The sequence below is a fragment of the Rhinopithecus roxellana genome, chromosome 12 (assembly GCF_007565055.1).
Source record: "Rhinopithecus roxellana isolate Shanxi Qingling chromosome 12, ASM756505v1, whole genome shotgun sequence".
Classification (NCBI taxonomy): domain Eukaryota; kingdom Metazoa; phylum Chordata; class Mammalia; order Primates; family Cercopithecidae; genus Rhinopithecus; species Rhinopithecus roxellana.
The window spans coordinates 33,205,065-33,216,724 of NC_044560.1; positions in this window are offsets into that span (position 1 = coordinate 33,205,065).

Consider the following 11,660-nt stretch of genomic DNA (forward strand, 5'->3'; position numbering starts at 1 on the left):
TATAATCTCACCAGCAATGTATGAGGATTCCAAATTCTACATAAGGCTTTCACTTGTTATTTAACATTTTAAAAGAATGGTAGCCATATTTGTAGGTTTAGTGTGGGATCCCATTGTGGCTTTGACTTTGTATTTTCCTAATGACTAATGATGTTGAGTTTCTTTTCATGTCCCTCTTGATGATTTGCATATCTTCTTTGAAGAAATGTCTATTTGCGTCCTTTGCCCATTTATATAAATTGGGTGGTTTGTCTCTTTGTTATTGAGATGTAGCAGTTCCTTATATATTCTGGGCATGAAACCGTTGTCTATGTGATTTGCAACTGTTATGTCTCATTCTGTGTTTGGTCTTTTTATTTTCTTGATAATATCCTTTGATGCACAAAAGGCTTGCATCTTTAGCCCTATTTATCTATTTTTACTTTTTCTTTCTGATGCCTTTGAGTCATACCTGAGAATCCATGGCACATTTGAGGTCATTAAATTTTACCCCTATGTCTTTTTCTAAGATGTTTTTATGGTTATAGATCTTATAATTAACTCACTCATCCATTTTTAGATAATTGTTTGATATGGTTGGAAGTATAGTTCTCTAAGTTTCTTGTTTTGCATGTGGTTATCTAGTTGTTTGTGCACCGTTGTTTGAGAGGATGATTGTTTCTCCATTAAATTATCTTGACACCCTTATTCAAGAGAAATGAACTATAAGGGTGAGGGTTTATTTCTGGACTCTCAATTCTATCCCTTTGGTCCCTATTTGTATTCTTATGCCAGCGGCTTCTGTTTTTAGTACTTGTAATGTTTTGTGAGATTTTAAATAAGAAAGTTCAAGTTCTGCAATTTATTTTGGCAAAATTGTTTTGGCTCTTTCAAGGGTACATTTTTAAAAGCAAGGAGGCCAATATTTTCCAGTTGGAAGGCCTTTTCTGCTGTCTTTCAGTGGGAAATTTTGCAGTCTAGGGATCTTTTCAGGAACTTTATCACAAGTAGGTAAATTATCACCACATCCTTTGCTGAGGTACTGTGTTAAAATGTGCGTTGCCTCACGTTGAGGAATTGAGAGACCCTGGAACACTTGCCTATGTGGTGAGGGACAGTGAGCTCCTTAATGAGAGGCACAGAATACATTGCTTTGGGACACAATATTGTCAGGGGAGCTGTGTGCCTCTCTACTTCTTTATTTTTTTGTACAGTTTAGATCTCTGCTGGACACACTAGATATTGAAATCTTTGTTCATTCTCTTGGCCCTGGTTTGGCTGACCTGTCAGCTGGAGCTGGAGGACATGCCTGGCGGGCGAGTGACCCCCATGGGAAAGAGCATGGCTCAGCAGAGTGAAAGCGGCTGAGACCCCAAGAAGCCAGTGAGGTCTGACTCTTAGAAGCCAAAGACCAGCAGGTGGGTGTCCTCAGGGGCAAATGGACCACACTGGTACCCATTCCAGTGGACTGGAGAAAGGTAAGAGGCTTTGGATATTCCATTTTCTCTCTCAGCTCTTCAGCAGGAGATTTGGGCCCTGGGCTGGCACTGTCCTGCAGCAGGAACAGGTTGAACAGGAATGGCTGCCTATCAGGCCTAAGTCCATGTCATCCCCTTAGGCATTGCCACTGAAGATGGAGAATTTTATTCAGAGTCCCACCCTGGGCACATGGAAGGAACCACCTTATCAAAATTAATTTATGAAAACAGTATGCATGCTTTATTCTTCTAGAATAATTATTAATGTCATGTTTTACAATGTATCCCTTAAAGGAATGGGGAGAATCATCTACATAATGTAGGTTTTACATGGTCTTTTCTATAATTGTAGCTTCCACATGCTCTTATACAAGCCATTTCCTTTCAGAACACACAAGCAGAATCTCTGTGTTCATTTCTACTGGGAAATCTTTTTGCAGGGTGGAGAGAGTCACGTTTCCTTATGAGAGATGGAAATCATCTGACTACCAGAAAACGTGTCCAAATTCTGCTGGCATGATCATGGTGCTGGAGGTGGAGGTCAGTTTAAGGAGATGTCAGGCAAAGCAATTTTGAAAGTCTTTTTTATTGTTTTGTGTGTGTTTGTTTGTTTTGTTTGTTTGCTTTTTACAAAACCATGGGCAGAAACCACCACCTGGACCCACCACACGTTGGAATGGATGAGAGACAGAAATGGAGCTCAATAAATTGGGAATGAAATCCAGGCATGGGGAAGAGGTTTGAGAGGTCAACGGGTGTGAGAGGTGAATGGGTGAATGATGAGAATGTTCAAAACATCTTCTTTCTCCATAAAAAGAGAGCATTTAGGCCCCAGAGTCAGACAGTGTCCAGGCCAGGGGGAGCAGGATGTTGTCAGCTCTCCTGACCAAAAGTGAGACTCCAGCAGTGTCCAGTTACCTCATCCAGTTTGGGATTTATTCCTATTTTAAAAATGAGCCAAAAGTATACAATTTTGAAAATATACAAAAATCCCTATGGTACCATTCATAGATAGACAAGATGGCCCTAAGATGGTGAGAGAATCAGAATGGGGTTTGGGTTTATGTTGTGTATTTTTTTCTCCCAATATCTACAGAATTCCCTACATCAATTTTTTAACGTAACCCAGTGAGTGTCATTCCCTTTCACAGTTACAGACATTTCCAGTTCACGGTTACAGACCCGTGGAAAACCCACACCCTTTCTGCTCTGAGGTACAGGCAACCATGCGGTATCACCTCTAAACATGCTTTCTGGGACATAAAATTGTTGATTGAGTAAAAGTCATCTCAATAGATATTGAAGACCTCCATTTTACCCCTCTCACACTTGTAATTCTTCTACCACGAAGTGATGAGTTTTAGTGGTGATTTGCTTTTATAGATTAGTGTAGATTAATGCTTCTGCCAGGGGCAAATTTTTCATTGGGAAAAGCATTTGGCAAAGTCTGGAGACATTGCTGGTTGTCAGAGCTGGGGGAGGGAGTCCTGCTGGCCTTGAGCGGGTAGAGTCCCCAGATAGTGTTGAACATTCTAGAGCTCACAGAGCCCCACCAGCATGACCACTACAAAGTTCAATGCTGAGGAGGAGTGGAGAGCCCTGATGTGCCTCCTTTAGCTTCCCTGGAGCTTTTTACCTTCTCCTTCCATCAGTATCTACCACTTTCTCACCTCAGCTTGCTCCTTGAACCTTAGTGCCCTCCACTTGAACTTTCCCTTAGTTTAAGACCTGCAGTAATCTCTCGACTTCCTTGTCCCCTTTCTGATCCTTAGCAGGGTGTTCTCTAGAGGGGATCCTCACCTTTCCAGGAGCTTCCCAGGATCCAGATGCCCCTGCCCTGTGTGGGCACCAGAGATATGGCCATGTGCCTGTGTCCCTAAAGGTCCTGTCACTCAGGACTTTTGTGTGAGAGCAGCTGAGGTGATATTACCCTCCCCTACTTTTCTTGGAACATAAAAATATGTACAAACCTTGGAGAGTAAAATTTCTTAATGCATGTCAAAATTTAAAATATATACATTTTTGCCTCCCAAACTTTACTGGGACAAATTTTTCAAACTACCAGTCATGAAAGTTACACCTAATCAGGGTTATTCACTGTATTGTTGTTTAACAGCAAAATATTGGGAACAACCTAGACTTTCACCAGCACGATGCTAATTCAACAGATTACCTTATATCTACAGAATAGAATATGATGCAGCTGCATAAAAAGCATAGAATCTGTCAGCTATTCATATGGAAACACCTCCATGTTCTATTTTAATTATGGCATCTAAACATCACAGAATAAGATGCAGTTTTTGTACTAGATCTGACCTTAGAACATTATTTTTACTATTTTTTTTTCTGTTCATTTGTTTAATTTGAAAAACGAGTGTCTCACTCTCATACTCAGGCTGAAGTGCAGTGGCCAGATCATAATTCACTGTAGCCTCATCCTTGTCAGCTCAAGCGATCCTCCTGCCTCAGCCTCCTGAGTAGCTGGAATCACAGGCATGTGCCCCCATGCCTAGCTAATGTTTTGTGTTTGTTTCTGTAGAGATGGGGTTTCACCCAGGCTGGTGAAATCCCAGGTTTTCTCAAATTTCTGGGCTCAAGGGATCTGCCCACTTTCACTCCCAAAATGCTGGAATTACAAGCAAGTGTCACCCCACCTGATTTTGCCCTTTTTTTTTTTTTTTTTTTTTTTTTTCAAATTGGACTGCAGTCTACTCGCTCATCTCTTTACCCATCAGGTGATTTCTATTTTTCCTCAATTTCTCTACCATATGTCTATGCCAAAATCCAGATGTATTTGCTTTTGTTTAGAATTAGATTTTTTTTTTTTAAGGGAAGGCTTAGGAGTTATCTCCTAGCTGATTTTCAGGATTCTAATCTTCACTGTCTAAGCCATATGTTTGCATTTCCAGATATTGATTACAGTCACTTGTAGAGCATTTAAACCCTACCAATCCCTGTACCATCCCTCAAGCATATCTGATTTGGCTGATGCGTGGTGTAGAGGATTGGTTGTTTAAAAATGCTTGCAAGGAAAAGGGTCATTTTGCAATGGAGGAACTTTAGCCCAGTGATCAAAGTTAACGTCCCCAGTAATCAGTGATAATGACATCTAGGGTATTCTAATGTAATTGATGGAGAAGGTGCAGCATCATCCCTGTTGTATTCTTGTACAAACTGGAAGCTCTTAAAGGTAAATCCTAACTTTCCCATATTAAAGGAGACTGAGAGAACAGTACAATGAAGAGCAATATGTGATACTAGATTGGCTCCTGGTCCAGAAAAAGACATTAGTCAGAACATAGAGGGGATTTGGATAAGGTCTGCACAGGAATTCATTTTACAGTGTTAATAATCATTTATTGATTTTGATTATTAGGTGCATATCTATAACGTTAATATTTGGGAAAGTTGAATGAAAAGCATATGAAGACTTTGTCTATTTTTGGAACACTTTAGAAAGTCTGAAATTATTTCAAAATTAAACATGAAAAGAAATATAGATCTTTTAGATATTTCTATTAAGTTTCCAAAGTTGAAGATCATTTCCCAACTTCTCTTGCCTAATGCTGGTCAGAGTAATCTTCCTGGGAATGCTGTTTGTCATGTTTCTCTCAAAGAATGTGACCTTTCTCAAAGCTTTCCAGTGACTTCTCTTATCTGTAGGATAAAGTTCCCATTACATAGTGTGCCATTCAGTGTCCTCATAGCATGGCCCGAATCTCCCTTTTTTTTGATCTGTGTTGAAAGACCTGAGCAACATTTTACTTTCTTATGGCCAAACTTGTTCGAATCTTTTCTTGCTTGTCTGATGCCCTTCCTTGTCTTCTCAACTGTGGGGCTTCAGTCAAGGTGGTGGGAAATATTTTAGAAGAAAAATTGTAAAGATAGTTATAGGAAATAGTCACAAAACTCCTTGAAAGTCTAGGGGTTTGCATTGGTTCAGTAAAAGGTTTGGGTGAAGGCAGCTGAATTATCTTAAAAGCTTAGGGCATTGATACATAGGAATGTGGAGGAGTTTATCTAAATAGCTTTTTTACTCAGGGGTCCCAAAACCAACATTTAATCTTATGCTGGGTGAACTATTCGCGGGGAGGTCAGCAATGTCAGTTACCTTGTAGTGGCGTTTACTCAAGACCTTTGTCATTTAATCTGTTCTAAATAAATGTGAACTTCACTGGGTGATCAGAGCCTCTGCTGTTAACTCTTTATCTGACCCTTCTAGGTGTCCGTGAGTGACTTGGCCACCTAGCCTGCTCTTTCACTGGATATTTGTGTCTGAGTGTATTTGTTCATCCATTGCTGGGTCAGGGTCTGCCAGTTGAACCCAGACAGTTGGTGCCCCATGTGAGGACCTGACATGTTGGTGCCCAGGTCTGAGGTATACCTGCAAATAATTGTGACAGAACCTTTGAAAACTAAGAAGAAGACTGTGCAGTTGGTAAGCCAGTAAGTCGATAAGTCAGTAAGTTAGTAGGTCATCGTTGCCCGCTTGGGATCTCCAATTTCGAGGGAATTGTTCAGGGTAGGCTTTTATCACAGGACAATAGTTATCAGCACAACAGGAGCAGTATCTAAAAGTATTCAAACAGCTGCTTAAAGCCACTGGAACCTCAGTTTTGCAAGCTCAATAAAGGGACCTAATGCAAATTGTATCACTTAACTCATGGTTCCCAAAAGAAGGTAAGCTAGACATAGAGCTTCGGGAACAAGTGGGAAGAAACCTTTTTGTTGTTGTTGTTGTTGTTGTTGTTGTTTGAAACAGATACAAGAAACAGGAAAGGTGTAGATGTGGGAGTTCAGTCAGGGTGGTGGAAATGATTTTAGAGGAAAAATTATAAAGATAGTTACAGGAAATAGTCACAAACCTTCTTGGAAGGCCAGGGAGGTTGCATAGCTTCAGTAAAAGATTTGGCTGAAGGCAGCTGAATTCTCTTAAAAGGTGTAGATACTTAGAATTGTAGAGGAGTTTATTCAGGTGATCTTTTTTTTTTTTTTTTTTTTTTGTAAGGTTTGTACTGCAGGGCAATTTTATTTACAAGACTGTGCTTGCTGAGAATAGAGATACATTCAGAGAATCCCAACTTTTACAATACTTGCAAACTTGTCCAATATATCCAAATCAATCACATATAGCTATAATTTCACTTGGACTCGGGAAGGGGAACATCACGCACTGGGGCCTATCATGGGGAGTGGGGAGGGGGGAGGGGGGAGGAGGGAGGGATTGCATTGGGGAGTTATACATGATATAAATGATGAATTGATGGGTGCTGACGAGTTGATGGGTGCAGCACACCAACATGGCATAAGTATACATATGTAACAAACCTGCACGTTATGCACATGTACCCTAGAACTTAAAGTATAATAAAAAAAATAAATAAATAAATAAAAAAAAATATTCAGGTGATCTTAAGAACAACCTTTGATTATCTTCAGGAGGTCGGCAATGTCAATTACCCTCTAGTGGTGTTTACTCAAGACGTTTGTCATTTAATCTGTACTAAATAAATGCAAACTTAGCTGGCTGATTGGGGCCACTGCTGCTAACTCTTTTCAGGAACTTTCTGGGTATGGGTGAGTGGCTCCCAGCCCAGCCCGGGATATTTGTGTCTGGGTATATTTGTTCATCCGTCACTGGGTCATAGTCTGCTGGTCGAACTCAGACACTCAACCTCCTTAATTGTTTTTGTCCTAAGGCCCATTTCAGACCCTGTCTCTTCATTGACATCTGTATGGTTATTTCTGTTAGAAGCAGCCAACTTTCCTTTCTTTGAATTCCGGTAGGTACAATTGTGTAGAGTGAAATATTAGTTTTATTTTATTATTATTTTAGCAAAAAATACTAATTTATTCTGCTCATTAAAAGCTTTCTTGTCAAAACAAATCTTAAAATTTTGATTGGAGAGGGATTAGAGAATAAATTGTTGATGTTTGAAATTCATTGTGTTTTTTTAAAAAAACGCTTACTTTAGTTTCAGGGGTACAGGTGGAGGTCTGTTATCTACGTGGGTAAACCCATGTCACAGGGGTTTGATGTACAGATTGTATCATCAATTAGGTACTAAGCCTAATATTCAATAATTATTTTTTCTTCTCTTGTTTTGCCTCCCACCCTGCACTCTCAAGTGGGTCCTGGTGTGTGTTGCTCCCATCTCGTCCATGTGTTCTCATTATTTAGTGCCAACTTATACATGAAATATTTCATTTTCTGGTTCTTGCATTAGTTTGCTAAGGATATTATCATCTAGCTTCATTTATGTTCCTGCAATAGACAAGATCTCATTTTTTTTATGGATACATAGCATTTCATGGTGTATATGTACCACATTTAAAAAATCCAGGTTCCATTGATTGACATTTACGTTGATTCTATGTCTTTTCTCTAGCAAATAATGCTGCAATGAAAATTTGTGTGCATGTGTCTTTATGGTAGAATGATTTATATTCCTCTGGGTATATAAACAGTAATGAGATTGCTGGGTCAAATAGTAGTTCTGTTTTCAGCTCTTTGAGGAATTGTCACACTGCTTTCCACAATGGTTGAACTAATTGACACTGCCACAAACAGTGTACAAGCATTCCATTTTCTCTGCAACTTTGCCAGCATGTTATCTTTTATTTTTTGATACTAGCCATTCTGATTGGTGTGAGATGGTGTCTTGTGCTTTTGATTTATATTTCTCTAATGATCAGTGATATTGAACTTTTTCATGTGCTCTTGGCCACATGTATAACTTCTTTTAAAACGTGTCTCTCCATGTCCTTTGCCCACTTTTTAATAGTTTTTTTCTTGTAGATTTATTTAAGTTTTGTATAGATGCTGGATGTCAGACCTTTGTCAGATGCATAGTTTCTAAATATTTTCTCTCATTTCTTAGGCTGTCTGTTCACTCGTTGATAGTTTCTTTTGCTGGAAGCATGAGTTTTAAGTTCAAAAATATGTGAGTCTGAGTCCTGGTTCCACCGTTAATGGGCTCTGAGATAAAGGACAATTTCATTGATGTTTTGGGATAGAGGGATAATAGTAACTGATTAAAGGCTCATTGTGAGCATTATATGAGGTGCAAACATAAAGGTCCCCAAGGCATAGCAGGTTTTTTCCTCTTCATTTTAGTCTTTATCTTAAGATGTATATTCTCTCATAAAACAAGGTCACATCAATTGTAACTTGAAGTATGCAATCTAAGTCTAGCTCCTATAACTAAAGTCTGTTAGATTTTACACTGATAATGCTTTTTCTTTCTATGTACAGAATAAAGACAAGATGAGACCAAATATTCTTCCCCCTACTTGTCTCTTCCTACCTGTCTTCCCTCCTTTAAGAACACATATAAATGCCAGGCCTCCTGAAAACCTCCTCAAAGACATAACAAGCCACAGAGGGTTTCTACAACTTGTGTTTTTCCAGGGTATGCCCTCAAGCTCTGGTCCAATAAACCTCAATTGATTCAGAAACTTGAATTAGGCACTCAATTTAGTTAACATTTTACCAACCATGAAGGGGTCCTCTTAATGGAGTTTAGAACTTTTGACCTGCAGGGCTTCTTCTATTGTTCATGCTAAGTACCATCTATAGAGCTTTAGTTCTGACCAATTGTGTGACTTTCGGAGAATTGGATCCTACTTTTTCTTGAGGTCCCTGCTTTCTCCGATTTTTTTTTGTTTGAGATCTGAGTTTTATTTTTGCATGGAACTCCTCTCCTCATGGAGCTTTGCTCTCTTCCTAAAAGGAACATGAGTTTCCTGCTCCTGTCACAATGGAGAGCAAACTACAGCTTGACCTGCTCAACGAAGGAGTTGGTTTCAGGTTTTGTTTTAGAATTTGATAGCTGCAGGATAAGGCTTATTACGACTTCATTCTAACCTATCCTTATGCTTAGAGTGTTCAACAGTATGTAAATAGTGCAATCGCTAGTTGTGGTATTTGGTTTTCATCATTCTTCCTTTGGATTTGACCAACTCTTCACACTGTCTAATGTCCAACACCCTTTCACTTGGTCAAACCCAAATCTAACAGGAGCTCTACATTATGGTGAAGCAGGCCTTTAAATTGGCTAAAGTTCTGTAACTGTAGAACATCCAATTCCACCTCTAAAAACACTTGTTAGTTGAAGAAAATAAAAATATTTTTAAGCCACGATATATTCCTTTGACAAATTTTGATGTGTCTGTCAGAGGGCCAGCAAATAGAAGTGGACCTGCACAGTTGCCTTTTTGGAAAAAAAAATCTACATCATAGAGAATCATTAGTAATGCAGGCTTGTCTTCCCTTATCTGGATCTGAGAGAAATGGACTGAATCTGATACTTTAAACATAAAAAAAATTTAGCATTGGTTTTTCTCTGAGGGCTACTACCTGCAAGGTTTCACTGACACAAGACCAGCTTTGCTAACTGAACTTCCTTTCTTTCTCCCATGACCTGTATTACCACTAAAACGTGATTTACTGCCATAACCTCGTTTTGGACATGCAGTAATGCAGAAAAATAATCAGCCAGCTAAAGGGTAAAAATGTATTAGTCTCAAGTTTCCTGGTTTCTTTCTGTGCATTCTTTCAAGTTGGAGGATAAAAATCACTGTTTCCTCCACCAAATTTTGATCAATAGGAGAAGATTTGTGTTGGACTAGTCCTGGTGTAGTAATTCTGGTGTATTTTTTAGCGATGTTGGGGTACAAATATTTTGATTGCTTAATCTATTTCCCCCCAGGAATAGTCTTTTCCTTTATCTCTTTCTTTCAGTGTTGTTCATAAAGGGAGGTACTGGATAAACTTTTCTCTCATCTTGTCATATGTCCTTGAGGACTTGATTTGTGACCGAGTCAGAGCACTCACTCTTGGTCTCCACCATCAGGGGGAGGAATCATTTTTGAGTCACATTAGTTGACCAGCCTTAACATGGCTGAGAACCTGAGGGTTTTTTATTTTTTCTTTTGCTTTACAAATGTGTTAAGCTCCCAGGAGGGCTTGTCATAAGAAGTCCCATCCATCATGGCCTTTTGTCATCCCAAGTCTTATTGCTTGGATAGGGCAGTGGCAACAAGAGCCTTTTACTTTCCTAAGCCTATTCCTGAGAGTACATATTTTATTTTTTTGAGGTGGGGGAAAAGAACATTGGGATTTGTTTTAAAATTTTATCTTTTTTTAAGATTGCACTTTTAAGTTCTGGGATACATGTGCAGAACCTGCAGGTTTGTTACATAGGTATACACATGCCATGGTGTTTTACTGCACCCATTAGCCCGTCCTCTACGTTAGGTGTTTGTGTTCTCATTGTTCAACTCCCACTTATGAGTGAGAACATGTGGTGTTTGGTTTTCTGTTCCTGTGTTAGTTTGCTGAGAATGATAGTTTCCAGCTTCATCCATGTCCCTGCAAAGGACATGAACTCATCCTTTATTATGGCTGTATCAAATTCCATGGTGTATATGGACTACTTTTTTTTAATTCAGTCTATCGTTGATAGGCATTTCAGTTGGTTCCAATTCTTTGTTATTGTGAATAGTGTCACAATAAACATATGTGTGCATGTGTCTTTATAGTAGAATGATCTTTAATCTTTTGGATATGTACCCAGTAATGGGATTACTGGGTCAAATGGTATTTCTTCTTCTAGATCCTTGAGGAATCGCCACACAGTCTTCCACAATGGTTGAACTAATTTACACTCCCACCAGCAGTGTAAAAGCATTCCTATTTCTCCATATCCTCTCCAGCATCTGTTGTTTCCTGACCTTTTAATGATCACCACTCTAACTGGTATGAGATGGTATCTCATTGTGGTTTTGATTTGCATGTCTCTAATGACCAGTGATGATGACCTTTTCTGCATATGTTTGTTGGTCACATAAACATCTTATTTTGAGAAGTGTCTGTTCATCTGCTTCACCTAGTTTTTGATGGGTTGTTTGTTTTTTTTCTTGTAAATTCGTTTAAGTTTCTTGTAGATTCTGGATATTAGTCTTTTGTCAGATGTGTAGACTAAACCTTGCAAGCTAAAACTAGACACTTATGTAAACCTCTGGAGAAATCATAGCAATTTATACATAAACAACCTTTGTGCCTGCTGATGAGTAGACTACACAAAAGGTACACATGAACACTGGGTTCAGACTGCAATTCAGAAAAATGTGTCAGATTGCCATTGCATTTGGAAGCTGCGTCAGAAACTCTAGGAAACCTAGTCTATAGACTGCTCC